At 37.0% G+C, this 23,598-nt stretch overlaps 1 long non-coding RNA gene across 1 annotated transcript in view; it reads right to left on the reverse strand.

Annotated features, from left to right (window-relative positions):
• Positions 1-23,154, reverse strand: part of LOC131506464 (uncharacterized) — a 33,328-nt gene extending 10,174 nt beyond the window's left edge. Inside the window, exon 1 of the long non-coding RNA XR_009258955.1 lies at positions 22,970-23,154. This is a non-coding gene — a long non-coding RNA (uncharacterized LOC131506464). The remainder of the gene's footprint in view (positions 1-22,969) is intronic.
• Positions 23,155-23,598: the final 444 nt, after the last annotated feature.

The raw sequence follows: 23,598 nt of genomic DNA on the forward strand, positions 1-23,598 counted from the left end.
GGGCCCTGAATGATACATTGGATCAAATGGACTTGACAGATATATTTAGAACTCCGCATCCCAAAGCAACAGAATATACATTCTTCTCGAGTGCACATGGAACATTCTCCAAGATAGATCACATACTGGGTTGCAAAACAGCCCTTCATAAGTATAAAAGAATTGAAATCATACCATGCATACTTTCAGACCACAATGCTATGAGGCTTGAAATCAACCACAGGAAAAAGTCTGGAAAACCTCCAAAAGCATGCAGGTTAAAGAACACCCTACTAAAGAATGAATGGGTCAACCAGGCAATTAAAGAAGAAATTAAAAAATACATGGAAGCAAATGAAAATTAAAATCCAACAATCCAAACGCTTTGGGAAGGCAGTCCTGAGAGGAAACTACATTGCAATCCAGGCCTATCTCAAGAAACAAGAAAAATCCCAAATACAAAATCTAACAGTACACCTAAAGGAACTAGAAGCAGAACAGCAAAGACACCCCAAACCCAGCAGAAGAAGGGAAATAATAAAGGTCAGAGCATAAATAAACAATACAGAATCTAAAAAAACTGTAGAGCACATCAGTGAAACCAAGAGCTGGTTTTCTGAAAAAGAAAAAAAAAATTGATAAACCTCTAGCCAGTCTTCTCAAAAAGAAAAGGGAGATGACCCAAATAGATAAAATCATGAATGAAAATGGAATTATTACAACCAGTCCCTCAGAAATACAAGCAATTATCAGGGAATACTATGAAAAATTATATGCCAACAAACTGGACAACCTGGTAGAAATGGACAAATTCCTAAGCACCCACACACTTCCAAAACTCAGGAGGAAATATAAAGCTTGAACAGACCCATAACCAGTGAAGAAATTGAATCAGTCATCAAAAATCTCCCTACAAATAAGAGTCCAGGACCAGATGGCTTCCCAGGGGAGTTCTACCAGATGTTTAAAGCAGAGATAATACCTATCTTTCTCAAGTGGTTCCAAAAAATAGAAAGGGAAGGAAAACTTCCAGACTCATTCTATGAAGCCAGCATCACTTTGATTCCTAAACCAGACAGACACCCAGCAAAACAAGAGAGCTACAGGCCAATATCCCTGATGAATATGGATGCAAAAATTCTCAATAAGATACTAGCAAATCGAATTCAACAGCATATAAAAAGAATTATTCACCATGATCAAGTGGGATTCATTCCTGGGCTGCAGGGCTGGTTCAACATTCACAAATCAATCAGTGTGATACATCACATTAATAAAAGAAAAGATAAGAACCATATGATCCTGTCAATCGATGCAGGAAAAGCATTTGACAAAATTCAGCATCCTTTCTTAATAAAAACCCTCAAGAAAGTCGGGATAGAAGGAACATACTTAAACATGATAAAAGCCATTTATGAAAAGCCCACAGCTAACATCATCCTCAATGGGGAAAAACTGAGAGCTTTCCCCCTGAGATCAGGGACATGACAGGGATGTCCACTCTCACCACTGTTGTTTAACATAGTGTTGGAAGTGCTAGCATCAGCAATCAGACAACGAAAGGAAATCAAAGGCATCAAAATTGGCAAAGATGAAGTCAAGCTTTCACTTTTTGCAGATGTCATGGTATTATACATGGAACACCCAATAGACTCTACCAAAAGTCTGCTAGAACTGATACATGAATTCAGCAAAGTCGCAGGATACAAAATCAATGTACAGAAATCAGTTGCATTCTTATACACTAATAAGGAAGCAACAGAAAGACAAATAAAGAAACTGATCCCATTCACAATTGCACCAAGAAGCATAAAATACCTAGGAATAAATCTAACCAAAGATGTAAAAGATCTGTATACTGAAAACTATAGAAAGCTTATGAAGGAAATTGAAGAAGATATAAAGAAATGGAAAAACATTCCATGCTCATGGATTGGAAGAATAAATATTGTTAAAATCTTAATACTACCCAAAGCAATCTACACATTTAATGAAATCCCAAAATGCACCAGCATTCATCTCAAAGCTAGAACAAGCAATCCTAAAATTCGTATGGAACCATGAAAGACCCCAAATAGCCTAAGTAATTTTGAAGAAGACCAAAGCGGGAGGCATCACAATCCCAGACTTTAGCCTCTACTACAAAGCTGTAATCATCAAGGCTGCATAGTATTGGCACAAAAACAGACACATAGACCAATGGAATAGAGTAGAAACCCCAGGATTAGACCCACAAATGTATGGCCGAGTAATCTTTGACAAAGCAGGAAAGAATATCCAATGGAAAAAGACAGTTTCTTTAACAAATGGTGCTGGAGAACTGGACAGCAACATGCAGAAGGTTGAAACTAGACCACTTTAGGCCACTTTCTTACACCATTCACAAAAATAAACTCAAAATGGATAAAGGACCTGAATGTGAGACAGGAAACCATCAAAACCGTAGAGGAGAAAGCAGGAAAAAACCTCTGTGACCTCAGCCGCAGCAATTTCTTACTTGACACATCTCCAAAGGCAAGGGAATTAAAAGCAAAAATGAACTCTTGGGACCTCATGAAGATAAAAAGCTTCTGCACTGCAAAGGAAACAATCAACAAAACTAAAAGGCCATGGGAAAAACTAACGGAATGGGAAAAGATATTTGCAAATGACATACTGCTCAAAGGGCTAGTATCCAAAATCTATAAAGAGCTCACCAAACTCCACACCCGGAAAACAAATAATCCAGTGAAGAAATGGGCAGAAAACATGAATAGACATCCAGATGGCCAACAGGTACATGACAAGATGCTCAACGTCACTCCTCATCAGGGAAATACAAATCAAAACCATACTCAGATACCACCTCATGCCAGTCAGAGTGGCTAAAATGAACAAATCAGGAGACTATAGATGCTGTTGAGGATGTGGAGAAATGGGAATCCTCTTGCACTGTTGGTGGGAATGCAAACTGGTGCAGCCACTCTGGAAAACAGTGTGGAGGTTCCTCAAAAATTTAAAAATAGACCTACCCTATGACCCAGCAATAGCACTGCTAGGAATTTACCCAACGGATACAGGAGTGCTGATGCATAGGGGCACTTGTACCCCAATGTTTATAGCAGCACTTTCAACAATAGCCAAATTATGTAAAGAGTCTAAATGTCCATCAACTGATAAATGGATAAAGAAATTGTGGTTTATATACACAATGGAGTACTACGTGGCAATGGGAAAGAATGAAATATGGCCCTTTGTAGCAACGTGGATGGAACTGGAGAGTGTGATGCTAAGTGAAATAAGCCATACAGAGAAAGACAGATACCAAATGTTTTCACTCTTATGTGGATCCTGAGAAACTTAACAGAAGACCATGGGGGAGGGGAAGGGGGGGAGAAAGGTTAGAGAGGGAGGGAGCCAAAACATACAAGACTCTTAAAAACTGAGAACAAACTGAGGGTTGATGGGGGGTGGGAGGGAGGAGAGGGTGGGTGATGGGTATTGAAGAGGGCACCTGTTGGGATAAGCACTGGGTGTTGTATGGAAACCGATTTGACAATTAATTTCATATTAAAATAAGTAAATAAATAAAATAGAATTCTGATTTAGATGAATCACAAAAAATAAAAACAAATAAAATAAATAAATTAAATTAAAACTTTTTTTTAAAGAACACTTAAATTGATGCAGAGGTAGACTGCACTTCCAGTATAAACTACAACCATATTTTAGACTAACATAAGACAAAATTGTTCTAAAGTTATTCGGAGGAATACATATGTGAGAATACCCATGCCATTTGTGGAATGGTACAACCAGATTTCAACACATTTTGTAAAGAAAGAATTAAAGACTGGGACACTGGTGTGAGAATGAAGAGTTCCTGTAAACAAAACAGGAAGTTTAGGGATATATTTTATTCCATAAAATATTGTCCATAAAATATTGTAGGTTAACATGAAAGTGACATTTCAAAGACGTTCAGAAGATAAATTATTCAACAAATGCTGTTGAGGTATTTGTTTCTTGGGGGGAAGAAAAGACTATGACCCTATGTGAATTCACAATGTAAAATACAGATAAATTAGATTTAATTCCTATAAAATGAAACCATAACTGAAATATAAGAAAATAAACACCCGATTTCAAGTTGCAGTATATTTGCATGATAAATGTCTAATATTAGAAATATGTTAATTAAAAATATAAATAATAGATGGGGCGCCTGGGTGGCTTGGTCGGTTAAGCATCCGACTTCAGCTCAGGTCAGATCTCACGGTCCGTGAGTTCGAGCCCGCGTCGGGCTCTGTGCTGACAGCTCAGAGCCTGGAGCCTGTTTCAGATTCTGTGTCTCCCTCTCTCTCTGCCCCTCCCCTGTTCATGCTCTGTCTCTCTCTGTCTCAAAAATAAATAAACGTTAAAAAATTAAAAAAAAAAAAAATATATATATATATAAATAATAGAAAAAATAAGAATAAAGCGACTATCTCAACGTGGAAAAGTTAACTATAACTTGTCTTATTTAGATAAAACAAGAAGAAAAAAAAGCAAAAAGGCAATAAACAAGATATTAAGATAATCAAATTTATTAACATATTCACATTTATTAGATATCAAAATAAAATCAAACTACACCAATAAACCAGAAGTTTCCTATTATCAACATAACGTTTTCAAATTATGAACACTCCACTTGTCGAACAAGTGATAGAAAGTACCCTCCTGTATTTTAATGAAAAGGGTATAAATTGGTTCTGCCTTTCAAGAAAGAAAATTAGGAGAATATATCAAAAGAAGTAATGTTCACACCTCTTGACCTTGTAATTCTATGTCTATGGATTTATTCCAATGAAATACAGTCAGAGATGTTTACCATGCTTTACATATGATGGCATTTATCATATCAGTGTCATTTATAACTAATAAGAAAACAACTGAGTATTAAAGGATTAAATTAATACTAGTATAGTGGCATGGACTATAGCTTTATAGCAATTAAAGTCTTGCTTTTAGAGAATAATTAATGACTCAGGGGATGTTTATGGTATTGACTCCTTTAATAATATACACACACAAGGAAAATGTATTAAAATAACCATGATTATTTTTAAGTAGAGAGTTGGAGTTTTTAAATACCTTTTTTTGTGGATTTTTGCATATATTTTAACTTTTTGAGTAATTGTCTATATGTAACTCTCCAATTCTACTCCACCCCTTCTAACTTAAATGTACTCCATTTAGGCTTTTGTTCAAATGAAACTCTGTGAAATGGCTTTTGAGAAGTCCAACAATGATGCCTGATTTGCTAAATCTAATGGCCCATTGGTTCAGTTTTTACCTTACCTTGAACATTATAACGTTCGACCCCATTGATCACACCCTCTTCCTTCATAGACTTTCTTCACTTGGCTTGCAGCCACCATCCCCGCTTAGTTTCCTTCCAAACTCTCTCTCCCCAGCCTTTTTGCTGATCGCTCCTTGGCTCCCTGGGGATCCCACAGCTCAGTTGATCTTTTCCTAGTTCATTCATGCTAACACTTGGCGAACTTAGGTTGTCTTACAACTTTAAATACCATCTTCAAGCCCACAGCACCCAAATGTATACCTCCAGCCTGGATGTCTGTCCTACACGTCACAATCAGATATCCAGCTGTTAAAATCCACACCACTTTAATATCACATAGGAGACGTCTCTTCACCTACAACCTCAAGGAATAGATCCAGCTGACTCTATCCTAACATATATGGAAAATCCAACTCTTTCTCACCTAGTCTACAGCCTACCACCATTTTTTTCCCTGAATAACTGTAATAGCCCACTCACTGGTGTCCCTGACTCTTCCACTGCTCAAGAATCTTCTGTCAACACAGCCACCAGAGTGATCCTTGAAAACGTGAGGTGAATCATCTTACGCTTGTGACCTACAAAAGCCTATCCGTTTCATTAAGTGAAAGAAATGACCTCACAGTGCCATACAAGTCCCTGTATGATCGTTCCTCACCCTCCCGCTCGACCTCTCTCTGAGCTCATCTCGTTCCTTTCACTTACTCCGCTCCATTGTACACTGACCTCTTGCTGTTCGTCAGATACGTGAGGCATGCTCCTACCTCAGGACCTTTGTACTTGCCTAGCATACTCTTCTCCAGAAAACTTATAGTTAACTCTCCCTCTTTTATTAAGGTTTTATTCAAACTTTATCTTCTCAAATGGCTTACCTCAAAAACTCAACTTAAAAGCAGAACCTAAGGAGCAGGGGGTGGGGGAGGGGCAAAATGGGTGAAGGCGACTGGGAGATACAGGCTTCAGGTTACAGAATGAGTAAGTCATAGGGACAAAAGGTAGAGCGTAAAGAATATAATCAATGGAATTATAATAGCATTGTATGGTGAGAGACGGTGAGCAGAGTGTAACGTATGAGGTTGTAGAAACACCATGCTACACCTCTGAAATGCATGTAACATGTGTCAACTCTACTTCAATTTTTAAAAACATAAAATAAAAAAATAAAGGAAAACAAAATAAAAACAGAAACTGGCTCCCAACTCTAATTTCCTAATCCTTTATAATCTGTGCTACTTTTTCCCACAACTGGGGTAAACATTACCATGCTTAGATCCAGGCAAGAGAGGCCCCTGACCTAGGCTCCACATGTTGAAGATAGCACCCTGGCCCTTCTCCAGCTGAGCCTTCTTCATGGAGTGAGGGAGCCAGTCCACGGGCGCAAGGGGCACACGCACATGGAAGCAAAGGCCCTCCTTTCCTGGACCCTGATCTAAACAACAAGCATTCAAAACTGCCTTACCAAGCATCCTGTGAGAGCCTCTTCCCTGTGCATGTGCCCTCAGGATATCCCAAGACACTCATATGTGCGGTTGGGTCACAAGTGGCCCAGGAGAAGCTGCTGAGGGAGAGACTTGAATAGAGTCTGGAAAATGTAGGCCAGAGTGTTATGTGGGTGTGCACAAAGCTCTTTCCGTGTGAGCTGAAACAGGGCTGGGCAGCAAAGGGGGCTGAGCCAGGAACCAGCTCTCCATTTGCCTCCACTATCTCGACTTGAAACTCTGAAATGACTGAGAATCATAAATTGACTTTTGGAAAATAGATACGTTGTACAGCAGGTCTGCGATCCATTCATTCCCTTTACAAAGTTGTGGCCACAAAATTCTTGGTGGAAAAAAAAATGTAAAAAAAAAAAAGGAGGTTTGTTGATTCCACAACTCACGACTGTGACTGGCTTTCATTTAGAGCTTTCTTTTTCCTTCCTGCCAAACTGAGAGCAGGAATCAAATATATACAGACCTGGTTTTGTCATATATGGCTCATGAGAATATAAAACCTTTCTAGAAGATAATTTGTCAATATGTATCAAAAGTGAAAATGAGTATTTTTTTTTATCCTGAAACACCACATCTAGAAATGTACATTTAGTGTAAGTAGACCCCAATGGATCATTCATGTTTGGGTAATATTAAATATTACATTATTTAGTTTTTGATCTACATAGAGGAGTCCCTTTTCTGTTCCCTTATGGGAAAGCAAGTTCACCGTTTTCCAATTATGACTCAGAAACATAGTGTGCTATTTTCCTGGACCATGCAGATTTCCACTGGCTACAAGCCCTGATATTACTTTAAAGGAATTTCACTATAGCTAGGAATTTAGGCATAGGTTTCACTGCTAAAGTTTGCCCAAAGTGAGAATATTCTCTCTTGGAAAAAGAAGCTAAGTTCTAGTCCTGGCCATGGCTATATGACTCTGCACAAGTCACCTTAAAATTCAGAACTTTTAAGGCCTTCATCTGTCTGAGGGATTAGACTAAATATTCTTGAGGGTTTCTTCTGACTGTAGTTTTTATGAATTTGTTCCACATTACAGGCTATAGCTGAGCACTCCAGAAAGGGGTAAGACATAATGGGTTTTTTTTGTTTTTGTTTTTGTTTTTGTTTTTGTTTTTTTTTAGTAACTGGAAGTTTATACCTCTTAATTCCCTTCCCTTATTTCATCCCCACCTACCTCCCCTCTGACAACCACCAGTTTGTTTTCTGTATTTAAGAGTTTGGGTTTTTTGTGTGTTTTTCTGGACCATGTTTGTATTCTTGAGAGTCTGACCAAGAAAGTCCAGTTGACAAGAGACATGCTCAGTGATGATCAGAGCAGGGTAGAAAGTATTAACAGTACCTACAAGCCTGAGGCGTTTGACATTCCACTTGACTAAGAAAGGAATTGGTTGCACCTTTAGGATGATTCTAACTGCAGGAGAGGGTGGTCTATAATTCTGGTAGAGGAAAGAGTTTGGCCTTTGAGAAAAGAAGACTATCAGCGTGGGATTCATCCGTTATTATGCTCGTTCTCTTAATCATCATTTGGCTCTGCTTTCAAAATACCTCCCAAATGTGTCCACTCATCTTTGCATGCCTTGCGAATCCCCTATTCTAAGCCACCATCATCTCTCAGGGAGACTTCCAGAAAGGTCTCCTCACTGTCCCTCTACCCAATTGTTGCCCAGCTCTGTTATTTACCACACAGAAAACAGAAAAAATTTCTTGCAATCAGATTATAGAACTCTAAAATGGCTTTCTTACCACTCTAAGAATAAAACTCAAACCCTATTAGTGGTGTATAAATTCCAACATGGAGGTCCAGCCCAACTTTCTAAATGTATCTCTTTTCCCTGCAATCTACACACTAGTGTATCCCAGCAGTGACCCAGACTGAATTTTTTTGTGTTCTTCCAACGAACCCAGCTATTTCTTACACTGGGTCCTCTACACTTGGTTTTCCCTCTGTCTGGAACTTTTTTCCACCCCATCGTCTTGTATCAGTTTGATGAAAAGCCATTTTCTCACTTTAGTCTCAGAAGTCAGTGGAAATTTCTTGGCTCTGACCACCTCCACCCTTTCATTTTGCCCCAAGCAGAGAGATATACATATATAATTATAAATATATATTTATACATTATAAAAATATGAATATAATACATAAATATGTAATAACTAATATATAAATATATACTTGTATGTTATATAAAATGTATATCTATTTTTTCCATTCTGTTTTTAACTATTTCAATTTATGAATTAACTTTTTTTTAATTCACTGATGTCATCAAAATCTCAGCCATTAAGTCTTGAGTTCCTTGTCTCCCTTACCTAGAATGATTGCCTACTACCACCAGCATTTTCTAACACATGATTCTGCTCTCTTCATAGCATTTAAGGATTCAGAAATCCATAAAAATGCTCTCAAGTCAAAAAATAAATCTCCACCATTTATATTCCAGCAATTATTACCAAAGCACAACTAAAAATGAAGTGATTTGATAGTTAAACATTTAAATGCTATTTAGAAAAAAAGGGGAAAGGTGGAAAAAATAGTCTTGCGTGACAAGTTTCCAACAAGGACTTTTGTAAGGAAAGAATACTCTTTGTTTAGGTAGCTTTATTCTTTAGATATTTCCACTGTAACAGTAAATTTTACAGAGTAATTTAATAAAGTGCCTCAATTTAAATAGCTGTTTTCTTTTCCCTTGAAGACATTCCTCTTTTGTGATTAGTGCTTGAAGAACAGTAAAACAATTTCTGCACTAATCTAGGAACCAGCAACCAAGAAAGCATGATGCAAATTTTTAAATTAGTCTAAAGTTCAATCCTCTCAGGAACTTTTAGGAAATCAACAGGAGATTCTTATAAAACAAAATCAAGAAAATCTCATAAAGTGTTGTTTTTAAAGATCTATTAATACACTGTGGTGTTAGTTCAACTTTACAACACAGCATATCATATCATTGGATGCAGGGGAACAGTTTCACAGAGCCATGAAATAAAATATTACTGAGTCTTTATTACATGATTATTAGCTCATTAAAGCCACCAATGTCTTATTCTTAAGTAACCGACATGATTCTGTTACTGTTCGGAAATAAAATGATGTGTAGCTTCCCAATGGCTATAATAAAGTCACAAAAGTAACAATGCTAAGTGACATTGGTGTGAACAGTAAGGGACATTCTTGTTTGCAGAAGTAATAACGCTTGTATCTGAAGTCATGACTTACGCAACCTGGCATGCATTCTTTGCCCACGGAGTTTTTTCTGAACTTGCTTGAGTACAGGGCTACAGTAAAGAAAAGGCAAATTGAGTATACGTTTTCATTGTCTGTGGATAAATGGACACGTTGGATAACTGACCATTTTAGACTTTCTTCTTCTCCTGCCCCTCCTTTTTCCTCTTTAATGGAATATATTTAATGTTCATGAAAGCTCATGGACTGACAGCTCTGGAGATGTATTGGTCCTCATGAATCCACAGGTACTGATCGGTAATTGGCAATATGTACTTTACCCCGGAGAGGGGTTCAGTACCTGTGCTCGATGAGCTGTGGGTTTGCCAATGAAGTTATTGACGAGGATGGCAATTCGTGTCAGGCACAGAGAGGTCAATACAACAAAATCTGAGAAAAATAACTGACTTTCTGTCGAATGCACATAAATAAAACATCAGGGATATAAATCAAAGTGGAGGATCAAAAGGGAGATAATTCTGTTGTTCAGGTCATACTGTAACAGGGGACACTATGTGTCACATTGTCTTTTTGATCTTTAGCATCCGTTTTTGTATTGGTTGGTAGAGAAAAAAGTTCAGGAAAAAATAAAACAATACATATTTTATTATTCTGATTAAATCAGAAGTTACCTTTTGCATATCCTTTTTCCGGGTTCCTAACTACCACTGGAGTATCTTTTTTAGAGACTCAAAATATTACAAAGAAGAATAAGAGACACCAAGCAATCAGAACCCACAGGCACTATAATCAAACTGAAAAGATGCAAACTGTAAAAAACCAATATGATATTCTACAAAGTCTTCACATCAGTCTATGCTTTTTTTTCTGTAGGCTCACATTTCACTGATTCATTTTTGTGAACTCTTCTACTTTTGCAAATGTCAAGTTATTAGACTTCGTGAGACCAGTTGTGGAAAGTTAGGAAACTGTTGTCAGTGTAGTGTATTGAAAACAGCACCTACTGAAATCAGTAAGACATGAGTTTGCTAGGACAAATCTACTCATCCTAAATAAATGAATTTGGGCAATGTATATCACCTCCATGAGCATCCCTCTTCCTAGACATAAAATTTTAAAAATATAGAGTTATTTAAAAATAAGACAGTGGCTGTAAAATCATAGTCATCAAGAGTGATATATAAATGTTAAAAATATGTGCACTCTAGTCAAAGCCTTCTGTAGATAGCATATACTAATACTAATGAATTAAATATTTGTATCTAATCAAATAGTGATTTTCTTTTTTTTTTTAATTTTTTTTTTTAACGTTTATTTATTTTTGAGACAGAGAGAGACAGAGCATGAACGGGGGAGGGGCAGAGAGAGAGGGAGACACAGAATCGGAAGCAGGCTCCAGGCTCTGAGCCATCAGCCCAGAGCCCGACGCGGGGCTCGAACTCACGGACCGCGAGATCATGACCTGAGCTGAAGTCGGACGCTTAACCGACTGAGCCACCCAGGCGCCCCTCAAATAGTGATTTTCAATTTGACAACATCAAAACAAGGAGAAGAGGAGTAGTAAGACTTGATAAAGAAAAATTACAGTGCAGTTCAGTTCTTCAAAAACACGATCTTTCACCCTTATTCCAAAGACCTGTAATCATTATGACATCTTGGTGAATTTTCTTTAGGAAATTTTGAGTTATCACCAGAAAATGTACGACATTAGTGAGCTAACTATAAGAGAGTCAATGATAGATATATATCAAATTTAAAAGTGTTCTTTTCAGCAGCTTCAGCTTTACTCTCAGGATCCATTTAATGAAATGATAAATAATCCCTCACTAGATTCACCTCCAAACTTGTGCAAAGCCTTTAACTTTGCCCAGAGGACCAACTCTCTTCTCTCCCACTTGATCTTGTTGAATGGTATTGCTGCAGTCAAGGTATGAGCTCATGGTGATTAGCAGAAATGGCTCATTGGCTCAGATGATGACACATGGGTGGCATAGGAATAGTGCTATAGAAACACTCTTGAGAAATGCTACAGTGGTGAAAGTTTTATTACATAGGATTTGTACTGGGGCTGTATATCTAATAGTAGTATTTAATTTTTATGTTTATACTGGAATTTCAGAAATTAAATGAAATTGAATGATAGAAGAGAGAAGTCCTTTGTGATGACTCTAAAATACTGGTAGGAAACCTGAGTTCCGATGCTCCATCATGTTATCCTAGCTAGTTATGCCCACTTCATAACATTGTACCCTCATTATACTGAAATTAACTACCCTCCCTTTCAGCTCTTTGGGCAACATTGAAAGCAATTTGGTAGGCTGATCCTGAGCCTTAAAAATATTCATGATCATTGACACATTATTATACTTCTGAACACCTATACAATGGAAATAATCTAAAATACAGAAAGAAAGAATCTAGATGCCAAAATATTCCACAGACATTTATATTTCTAAAAATGTTGGAAACAACATATGTGGCCACTAGAAGGTAAACAGTAATATAAAATCAGTTTTATTCTTAATATGGGGAATTATACAGCTAATGTTTATAAAATTATCTAGCCAAGTGTGTGCTAGTATTGCAATATTAAGTGAAAAAGTCACAATAAAAATTTTTATATGCACCATGATGTGAAAAACATTCTGAGACAAAAGGTTGAAAGAAATAGAACAACATATTAATGTTGATTTCTTGTATAAAGAGAATTTTTTTTCCACTTCTTCTTTTAACTCTAATGTACTTATTACTATGTATATATTCCCTTCCTAATCAAAAAACAACTTATAAAAGATTAATATGGGCATCATTTAGCTTTAGAAGCATTGGCAGTTTAGGGAAATTTCTCCAACGTACAGTCGTTTAAAGATTAGATCTCAGAGGAAATTGAACCTCCTAAATAATAATGAAGGTAGAGTCTTAGTAAAAAAATGTATTTGATTCATTACTGAGTTATTCCTCTGGTATACTGGTAGATCTGATAATAAGACTCTGAAAGTCTTTGAAACTTCTCTATCCAAAGCATCTTTTTGCTTCCTAAATCAACCTGAAATTTGGAGAAAAACATGTTGGTGATTTTTTAAAATGTACCAGTCTCTGGACCACCTTGAGAATGCTGGCTATGGGTATCTGACATTCCAATAATATATCACTGTGATGTGACATCCAGGGAAGACATCCTGATGAGAAATCACTTGCAAGACATTGAGTACCTCCTCTGATAATATGCTGCTTGAATATATCCTTGATAGAACTGATAGATAGAGGAGGAATATTCTAAAAGAGCCTCCAAGAATCTCATGACAAAAAAAAAAAAAAAGTACATGGTTTAATTTTCAATTCTAGATTATCTCAACAGGGAGAAACATTGGTATGAATGTGTGTACAGCATATAGGGGAGAACGATAATACAGACATACCTTATTTGAACGTGTTTCACTTTATTGTGCTTCACAGATACTGTTTTTTTGTTTGTTTTTTTGTTTTTTGTGTGTTTTGTGTGTGTGTGTGTTTTTTTGTTTGTTTTTTTTTTTTTACAAATTGAAGGTTTGTGGCAACATGGCTTCAAGCAAGTCTCTGGGTACCATTTGCCACCGACGTTTGCCCATTTTGGGTCTCTCTGTCACATTTTGGTAATTCTCACAGTATTTCAAGGTTTTTCATTATTATCACTATATTTGTTATGGCGATCTGCCGTTGGTGGTTGTGTCTCCCTGAAAGCTCAGATGATGGTTAGGATTTTTTAGCAGTAACAGATTTCTTAATTAAGGTATGTACATTTTTTTTTTCTGTTGCACACTTAAGAAACCACAGGATAGCATCAACATAAATTGTAGATGCACTGGGGAACGCAGAAATATGGGTGACTCACTTTATTGCGATATTGGCTTTATCACCGTGATTTGGAACCAAATCCATAGTACCTCCGAGGTATGCTTGTATAAAGAAAGTCTACCCGTGGAAGCTGCTTGGAAAGGAAACTTAGGTATGGCTATCAACCTGAGTAGAAAGTATCCCAAATAGGGGAGAAACAATTATGAATACAAAGGATTTCCATTGTATTGTTACCTAGCTCATTTCACTCTGAATACATCCTTTTGACAGAAAGTTGATCCTTAAATAAAGGCAATGGGTTTTGCATGTTGATTTATACCATCTCTCACGCAGGACAGTAAAGATACCTTTAGTGTTTGAGAAATAAGATTTTCTTCTAAGTAGGTAAAATGTGGGGAAAATAGCTTCCAAAGTTGACATGGGTAATATTTATAAGACCATATGTCATAAGTGAGGAAACAACTTGCTACAGAAATTATGTTTAGAAAGAGCAAACAAATGAGTGTCGTTTTTAATGAGACCTGAATCATATATATGTACACATATATAAAATAGACATATGTGTATAAAATATATATATATAAATATATACATATACATACAAGTTATATATATTATATATATATTTTTTTTCTTTCCCCAAAATTCAGGTCACAAGAAGTGACAAGTTAGCACAATTCAAGAATTTATGTGACCGTTCATAGTTCCATTAATGGCTACACATCCACAAGAACACACTGAGAGGGAGCCAAGGTCTTTTCCTTTTCTAGAGAGAAGTGGGAAAGAAAGTCAATCATTGCCAAGATTCTTGCTCTGACTTTTGTCTCTGTTTCTCTCTGCCTGATGGTTTCTTTCTCTCTTACTGCAGACTGGCTTCCTCACATAGTGGGCACTTGGGCTCCTATCATCTCCAAGCCTCCTTTCCAAAGGTTCCACCACCAGGCTACCTCTCCTCTCTTAGTTCTAATATTCAAATTCACAGGAAGGAGTCTAACTGGCCCAAATCTTGTCAGATATTCCTGTGTAGATTCCTCCTCTATGGCATTTGGGCAAATTGTGAGCTCTGAAATATTTGTCAGTAGAACCATATTAAGTCTTGAAAACGCCAAAGGAAATAATAGCAAATGCTACTACTGTTGAAACTTCCTGCCCATCCCATTCAAGAATTATGATTTTTACAAGGTTGTGTATACTTCGTAATAGCCTCTTCACCTCTGACACCTAGACCACAAAAGTAAGTAACTGCCCAAGTAGAGTGTGAATCTCTCTAAAAATTCCCTTGTATTCCTGTTGAATATTTTATAAATAAGCTTTTCATTTTGACATTATTATAGATTCATAAGCATCTGTAAGAAATAATTGGGAAAGATCACATGTACTCTTTATTCAGTTACCCCCTGCAAAATCTTTTAACAGTGCAGTACAGTATCAGAACCAGGATACCTGCCATTGACACGGTCAAGAAACAGAACAGGTGTGTCACCTCAGACACCCTACATGCTGCCCTTTCGGAGCCACATCCTCCCTCCGACACACCTTGGCAATTACTGACCTGTTCATCATTTCTGTATCCTTGTCATTTCAATAACGTTACATAAGTGAAATCATACACTGTGTAACTTTGGGGATTGGCTTTTTTCACTCACCACAATTTTCTTGAGATTCATCCAAGTGGTTACATATATCAATAGTTTTCTCCTTTTTACTGTTGAGTAGTGTTCCATGGTAAGTAAGGATGCGCCACAGATTCTTTAACAATTTATGCAGGGAAGGACCCATTGGCTTGTTTCCAGACTGTGTGTATTGCAAATAAAGCTGCTATGAACCATTTGTATAGAGGATTTTATGGGAACACAAGTTTTCTCTGGCATAAATGCCCAAGTGTGCAAAAGTAGGATTTATATCATACCTGCCTATTTACTTTCTATAAGAAACTGCGGAGCTACTTTCCAAAGTGGCTGTAGCATTTTGTATTCTCACCAACGATGGATGTGATCCAGTTTTTCTGCATCTCTAGCAGCATTTGGAGTTATCATCATTATTTTTTAAATTATAGTCATTATGATAGGTAGTCAGAAATAATGAGAAGTAATTCATTGTCTTTGCAGTTTGCATTTCCGTGATGACTAATGATGTTGCACATCTTTCCATGTGATTATTTGCCATCTGACTATCCTCTTTGCTGAAATGTCTCTTCATGCCTTATGCCCAGTTGCTATTTTTTTTTTTACTATTGAATTTGGAGAGCTGTCTATTCTATGTTCTAGTCCTTTTGCCAGATGTGTGGTTTGCAAATATCTTCTTCCAGTCTGTTACTCTTGTTTTTATCCTACCATCATCATTCACAAAATAAGTGTCTTTGGTTTTGATGAAGTCCAAATAATCAATTTTCACCCCCAATTGTCAGGCTTTTGGTGTCAAGTGTAAGAACTGTTTGACTTGACCCAAAAGTTTTTCCTCTTTTTTTTTTTTTTTTTCTAACTGGTTCAGAGCTCTACACTTTAGATTTAAGTCCATAATTTTTCTTGAGTTGATTTTTGTATATGGTGTGAGGTTTAGGTTGGGATTTGTGTTTTGCCCACGGGTCCAGTTATTCTAACGGCACTTGCTGCTCAGGCTGTCCTTTCTCCGTCAAATTGCTTTCACTCCTTTGTCAAAAATCAACTGAACATATTTGTGTGGATCTCTTTCGAGATTCTTTATTCTTTTCCATTTATCCAATTCCATCCCTCTGCCAGTATTTCACTGTCTTGGTTACAGTACTGGCATTATAGGCCTTAATAGTGGGTAGAGTGATTCCTCCTATTTTTTTCTTCCTGTTCGAGATAGTTTTATCTGTTCTGTGCCTTATTCCTTTCTATATAAATTTCAGAATCAGCTTGTCTGTGTGTACAAAAAGACTTGCTGGGATTTTGTTCATGTTAAATTTTCAACCACCCTTAGAAAAATAAACTCAGAATCTTTCCAAAAGAAGCAAAAATAGAATACAAAAATTTTTAATGGAAATTCCTTAAAATTCTGTCAATCCGATGCTCAGTATTAGAATTCCTTGTGTAGGTTGAATGTTTCTTGCCTGAATCCCTAAGTTGATGTTCTATAGCAGAAGCTGGCAAACTTTGGCCCGTGCCACCTCTGTTTAATAAGGCCTGTGAGCTAAAGATGTTTTTTACATTTTTTAAGGGTTGAAAAAACAAACACAGAAGAATATGTGACAGAAGCCATATGTTGGCCACAATGCCTAAAATGTATCTGTCTCTTTAAAGAGAAAGCTTGCTGACCCCTGTTCTATAGTGTCACACATTTGCATTTTGGAACATAAAAGGAAATAAATTGTTACCATCTAAAAAATGTAAAAATTCCTCACTGATAACTGCATTTACAAATATATACACTTCTTTTCAGCCAAGTTAAGATCACCAAGTAAATGAATCTCTAAGCTTTTGAATAGATTGTATTAAAATTATGAAACAGGGGCGCCTGATTGGCTCGGTCAGTTAAGCTTCTGACTTCGGCTCAGGTCACGATCTCGCGGTTTGTGGGTTCAAGCCCACATCAGGCTCTGTGCTGACAGCTCAGAGCCTGGAGCCTGCTTCAGATTCTGTGCCTCCCTCTGTCTCTGCCCCTCCCCCACTCATGCTCTGTCTCTCTCGCTCTAAAAAAAATGAATCAATGTTAAAAAAATTTTTTTAAATAAGGAAAAAATAAAATTCTGTAACAGACAATATACGTTTCTAATTTAATGTAGTTTTGCAAATTGAAAAGCACAATACTTTTCAAATGGAAGGTATTATTATTACTCACATTATTAAAGCAAGATAATTTTATGGAGGCAGCAAAGAATACTGCTTATTAAGAACATGGATTTCTGATGGGGCGCCTGGGTAGCTCAGTCAGTTGAGTGTCTGACTTTGATTTTGGTTTAGGTCATGATCTCACAGTTTGTGGGTTCGAGTCCCAGATTGGGCTCTGTGCTGGCAGTGCAGGGCCTGCTTGGAATTCTCTCTCCCTCTCTCTGCGCCTCCCCTGCTCATACTCTCTCTCTTTTTCAAAATAAGTAAATAAACTTTAAAAAAAAGTTTTTAAAAGGAACAGATTTCTGAGCTAACTGCTGTGAGTTGAATCCTTGCTTTGTGACTAGCTAGTTGTGTTATTGGCCAAGTATCTTAACCTCTGTGAGTTTTAGTTTTGTCATCAGTAAAAAAAAAAAAAAAAAAAAAATGAAAACAGTGCTCATATCAGAGTGTCATAGTGATGATTAAATGTGTTAATACATGTAAAGAGTATTGCAGTGGCTGAAATAATGATCTGTGTAACATGCATTTACTAGTAATATTATTACTTATATGCGATTCACGGTATTCTTTGTTAACATAGTCCAAAAACTAACAACTTATTCACATCACCGAAATCTTAAGGAGATGATTCTTCTCATGGTAGTTGTATTTATAACTTTTAAAGGAAATAATTTGGGGCGCCTGGGTGGCGCAGTCGGTTAAGCGTCCGACTTCAGCCAGGTCACGATCTCGCGGTCCGTGAGTTCGAGCCCCGCGTCAGGCTCTGGGCTGATGGCTCGGAGCCTGGAGCCTGTTTCCGATTCTGTGTCTCCCTCTCTCTCTGCCCCTCCCCCGTTCATGCTCTGTCTCTCTCTGTCCCAAAAAAATAAATAAAAAATGTTGAAAAAAAAAAATTTTAAAAAAAAAATAAAAAAAAAAAAAAAATAAAAAAAAAAAAAAAGGAAATAATTTGACATCATTATTCATTCAAGAGATATGGATTCTTTAGCTAGCACAGTGCCAGGCACTGCGATGGTAAAAAGATACAGGCTCTCCCCCAACAAGGACGTTACAAGGTGTATCCTTGAAACTGATGCAGTGACAGACCTGTATATTTTACTCAGTGTAAATACAAGTAAATAGCATTCTGTGAAATTTAAATGCCAGCCTGTAAGCTGCAATATACTTAAGTAAACATATCAACATAATGGATTTTTATTACCTGGAAAGCAGAAATCATGAAAATAGACACAGAAAACTAAAACGTGAACATTACCCCAAGCTCCGTGCTTCAGAGATAAATCATGAACCTTTCTAATTCTGGCACAAAGTTATCGTGTATAATTTTTATCTCACAATAATAAAGCGGACAAGCAAAAGAATGCCTTGCCATCAAGTTATCCAAGTTGCATTTGTATAGAAAAAACCAATTCATGACTATTAGAGGCACAGTTACACTGAGCTGTAAATCAGAGCAGGAAGGCAAGCTAAATTTCTTCGATGCAAGTTTGATTCTCAAGGGTTACCTAACTGCAGGCTAAAATGTAGTTGAACACATGAATAAGCTTTTCACTTTGTTGTCATGTTTTTTAGCATAGTTGGTTTCCTCTCACTCTCAGACTTGATAACTACTTTAAGTGTAGGGTCATTATTTTAAAGAGATGAAATGCTATGTCTGCTTTGTATGACAGAAAAGGAAACTTTCTCCCTTGATTTCCTTCCTTAACCTGCATTGTGCCTGTTATCCAATTATCCATCATGGCCAGTATCTTTATACTAAACAGCTAAAACCTTTCCAGAAAAAAAAAAATCATTTCTAAAACGCAGGAAACATAAACATATACAAAAAATTTCAAGTGAATTTCTCTAAAATTTCCTACAAAAGATTAACCTGTTTGTTAGCCAATGAGTGAAAGGAAATACCAGCTTGTGATTCTGTAAAATTTCTTCCATTCCAAAGAGGGTAACCCGTAAGAAATATCTGGAAGTTTTTAAATAAGTTTTCCGAAATGTTATTTCTTGTTCGTCACTTTGTCACTAAAATCTTTAACCTGCGGTGTAACTTTTGTGGTTTGAAGACATGAGTCCGCTGACATCAGCACGCAGTCGGAGACGAACCAGATGGAGAGAGTATTGAGATTTCTGCATATTAAGCAGTAATACTCCACTTGAGATAACCTTTGCCTTAATGCTTCATAAATACTTCCTTAGGCTGGAACGGGAATCCTATTCTTTGTATGATTGAAATTACCTACTAACCTACTAAATCTCTAGACAAAAGTCATCCAATCTGGCTTTCGCTTAAGTACAATATATTTAATCCTATACCAGACACATGTTCCCTTTTGAGACCTCAAGAAGAATAATACATTGAGGGATACTAACAGTTTCCCAATTTAAATAGGCCTCAAATTTTCACTTTGCTCTTAAAACAGCCCTTCTAGTTTCTGAACTTGTAGAATGATTTTCATGGCCCGTGTCTCAAATGATTTTAAAAAGTGATGAAATATCTTCATTAAACATACAATCATGATTGAGCTGAGTTTTCCTGGTTTGTCAGACATTTAATGATCAAAGTTCATTTGACCTTAAGTGAACTGATGATGTGTATACAATAGCTAAATTCTGAAGCTATCTTTTTATTTGTAGAGGCATCCTCTTAAGCCCAGAATCCCTAAAATATATGTTCGGTCCTCAGATCGGAGGTGTAATAGCTAAATGATTTGTTTGCTGGAACATCTGTATATATTCAGCACCACAAATGCAGAGAAGCCTAACAGAAAGTAATTATAGGCCCGTGTTTACACCCACTTATTAGTAAGACAGAGCATATTGTGCAAGCAAGGGGTATCCACACGCTCTACGTTTAACAAGTTATCTCTCAGGCAGCTGTCATTCTGGTGAAGAGAAGAGAGCCACACATCAAATGTAAATTACTTTTCACCTCATCGATCAGAGTCAGAAAAGAGCGCTTAAAAGTAAACAAAACCACCAGGCTGCTCAGCTCTCCCTGTGATTTAAGTCAACAGTTGGCATGAATGCTGAAGGGGAGTAAAGAATTAAGAGCACACGCAGCTCATTCTTCCTGGCTAGACAAATAACTTTCAGAAATTTAATTCAATTAACCAAATATTTATGAAGTGTCCACCGTGGAGAACGCAGAACAGGCTTCTCTCCTTTCAAAAGCCTACCATCTCTTAAATGGGGGTTGGGATGGGCTGGCGAGTGGCCAAAGGGCAGAAAGAGAGCTGCTAGGAGAATACAAATAATTAGATAGTAAAATAAATATGCACACTGCCGTGAAAATTCAAGGGAAGAGATCTCATCTCACACAGAAAGTGTAGCTGCCAAGTGTATATACTTCAATCAGACCCCTGGTCTAACTTTTAAGAAAATAGAGGCACTGTGGTATACAAGACTTAACCTTTCATGAGAAGCTCTGACCTTGCAACAGTATCAGCGAGGAGTCCCCAGCAAGTCGGTTGACTACTGAGTTAACAATGCTGAATTAACGAATCTGCACAGAAAAACCTAACCCCAAAGAAGAGGTCCCTGCCAAATGACTTAACATTCCTTCAAGCATTATGGCTTTGTGAAATTACAGTTGTTGACTAAAATAGAGTTGTTGGCTAAATATAATCAACGAGGCATGTATGTAGGGGTCTAGCATCCGCCTTTATAAACACTTATTTAATGAAGGCAAGTTTTCATGGGGATGGAATTAAATTCCACAACCGCATCTCTGTTTAATAATATTAATTTCAGGGGCGCCTGGGTGGCTCAGTCGGTTGAGCATTCGACTTTGGCTCAGGTCAGGATCTTAAGGCTTGTGAGGTCCTGCCCTGCATCGGGCTGTCGAGCCGGTTTCAGATCTTCTGTCCCCACCTCTCTCTCTCTCTCTCTCTCTCTCTCTCTCTCTCTGCGCCCCTCCCCTACTTGCTCTCTCTCTAAAAAATAAAGATTTAAAAAGTAATAATAATTTCAGAATCATCAGAGCAATCCCGTTTTACTGAAATCAGGTCTGCATTTTTTATCCAGGCCTGGAAAGGCAGGGGCTGTCCAGAGGTCCACGGTCTCTCCATTTCTTCCCTGTACGGCACATCCTTGTCCTCATGCTGGGGAGCAATGACAATGGCCTGTCATCACATCCATTCTAGCAAGCTCATAGGAGAAAGGAGTAAGGAGGCAAAGGCAAAGCGTGCCCACAAATTATCTTCCACAAACATTCCTAGAAGCTGCCGCACAATGAATTTGCATCTTGTTCTATCTTCTTTAGCAGAGTGGAGTCACGTGGCCACACAAGTTGGAAGAGAGCCTAAGTAATGTAGTTTTTCTTCTGCATGGCCCTGTGCCAACTGAAATTGAGGGTTGCTCTGAGAATAAAGGAAAGAATAGATTTTGGCCTCTTCCACATTGGCTGAAAAAGTATACATTTGTCAGCTCATCGTTAGTCCATAACCAGCCGAAGTATACTTTGCTAAGATGAGAAAGTATTTGGGAATTTTTATCCAGGAATTTCACTCCTGGGAATTTATTCTGAGCAAAATCAAAAAGGAAAAAGTACTAAATGCACAAAGATGCCTTTCACAATGTTATGAACGGAAGAAGGAGGGAAGTTCAACGACCTACAATAGGCAAATAGTTATATAAATATTGATAATTTCACAATGAAATAATATGCAGCAATAAAACATACTTATGAATTACACAGGCTCCAGGAATATATTAAGTGAAGAAGTATATAAAATGCCTATATACTACTATTATAATAATTTAATAAGAACAAATATGCATGAAGAAACTTGGAAAGATATATATCAAAATAATACTAATGTCTACCTTGGAATAGTAGGATTAAGAGACACTTTTTCCTTTTTCTTCGAGTTTTTCATTTATAATGCAATTTAATATCAGAATATAATACAATTCAAATAATGATTAAGGATTTCCTCATTTTTCACACTTTTCAATCCATAATATGCTACTTTTATTTGTATTTCATGATTCTCTCTAGTCTTATCTTTTATGTGTAACTCCCCAGTTATATCTGAAGGTGTCCATTTTTTAAAGTATGAAAAATTTTGTCACTTCAGGTGACTTGAATTTATAAATAAATAGAACTTAGATATTCACGTTGTATTTGGTACACCAGCCAACTATTATTTAACAAATTCTATTTAGAAACTGATTGCTTTTGTTACTAAGTTTGAGTTTCCATGATTAAAGTTTTAAGTTTTTAGTGAAACCTATATTTTCTGTTTTAAGTTTGATAAGTATACCTTGTAAACATGCTAAACAATAAATTTTGCTAAATGATAACAACCAACTATTTAAAATTCATGCAAACCACTCATGGGAATATTATTACTTATTTGTCGCTTACCATGTATTATTCAGTATTAGTGCCCATCTTTTCTTGGGTTTATATGGAGAAGATGTCTGTAGCCAAAGTAAATCCAGGAAGTGATGGGAACTATTTAAAGTTCCAAAAGACCAAAATGACCACTTTCTGTGTTGTCTAGACTCTGGAGAGCTCTTCCATGAGATGTATGGATGTCTTAATGTGTCCTCCAGAAACAATAAAGGAAACAAAATGACTCATCATTTCCAAATGAGCACCCAGTAAGGGTACTGAAAGTAACGTGATATGAGAGATCAGATGGTATTTAACTTAACTATTTCATGTAGGAGTGTTTTTTCATGTGGGAATAATAGGATACAAAAATCAAATTTTATATGGAAGTGGCTGGGTGGCTCAGTCAGTTAAACATACACCTCAATTTCAGCTCATGATCTCAGGATTTGGCAGATAAAGCCCCACGCCAGGCTCTGACCCTGGCAGCGTGGAGCCTGCTTGGGATTCTCTTTCTCTGTCCCTCCCCTATTTATTCTTTCTCTCTCTCTCTCTCTCTCTCTCAAATAGATAAACTTAAAAAATGAAAGAGAAAAATCAAATTCTGTATGAATTAGAAGAAGAATAAAATCAAAACAAAAATAGTTCAGCTCCATGTT

The sequence above is a fragment of the Neofelis nebulosa genome, chromosome 3, assembly GCF_028018385.1.
Source record: "Neofelis nebulosa isolate mNeoNeb1 chromosome 3, mNeoNeb1.pri, whole genome shotgun sequence".
In the NCBI taxonomy this organism is placed as follows: domain Eukaryota; kingdom Metazoa; phylum Chordata; class Mammalia; order Carnivora; family Felidae; genus Neofelis; species Neofelis nebulosa.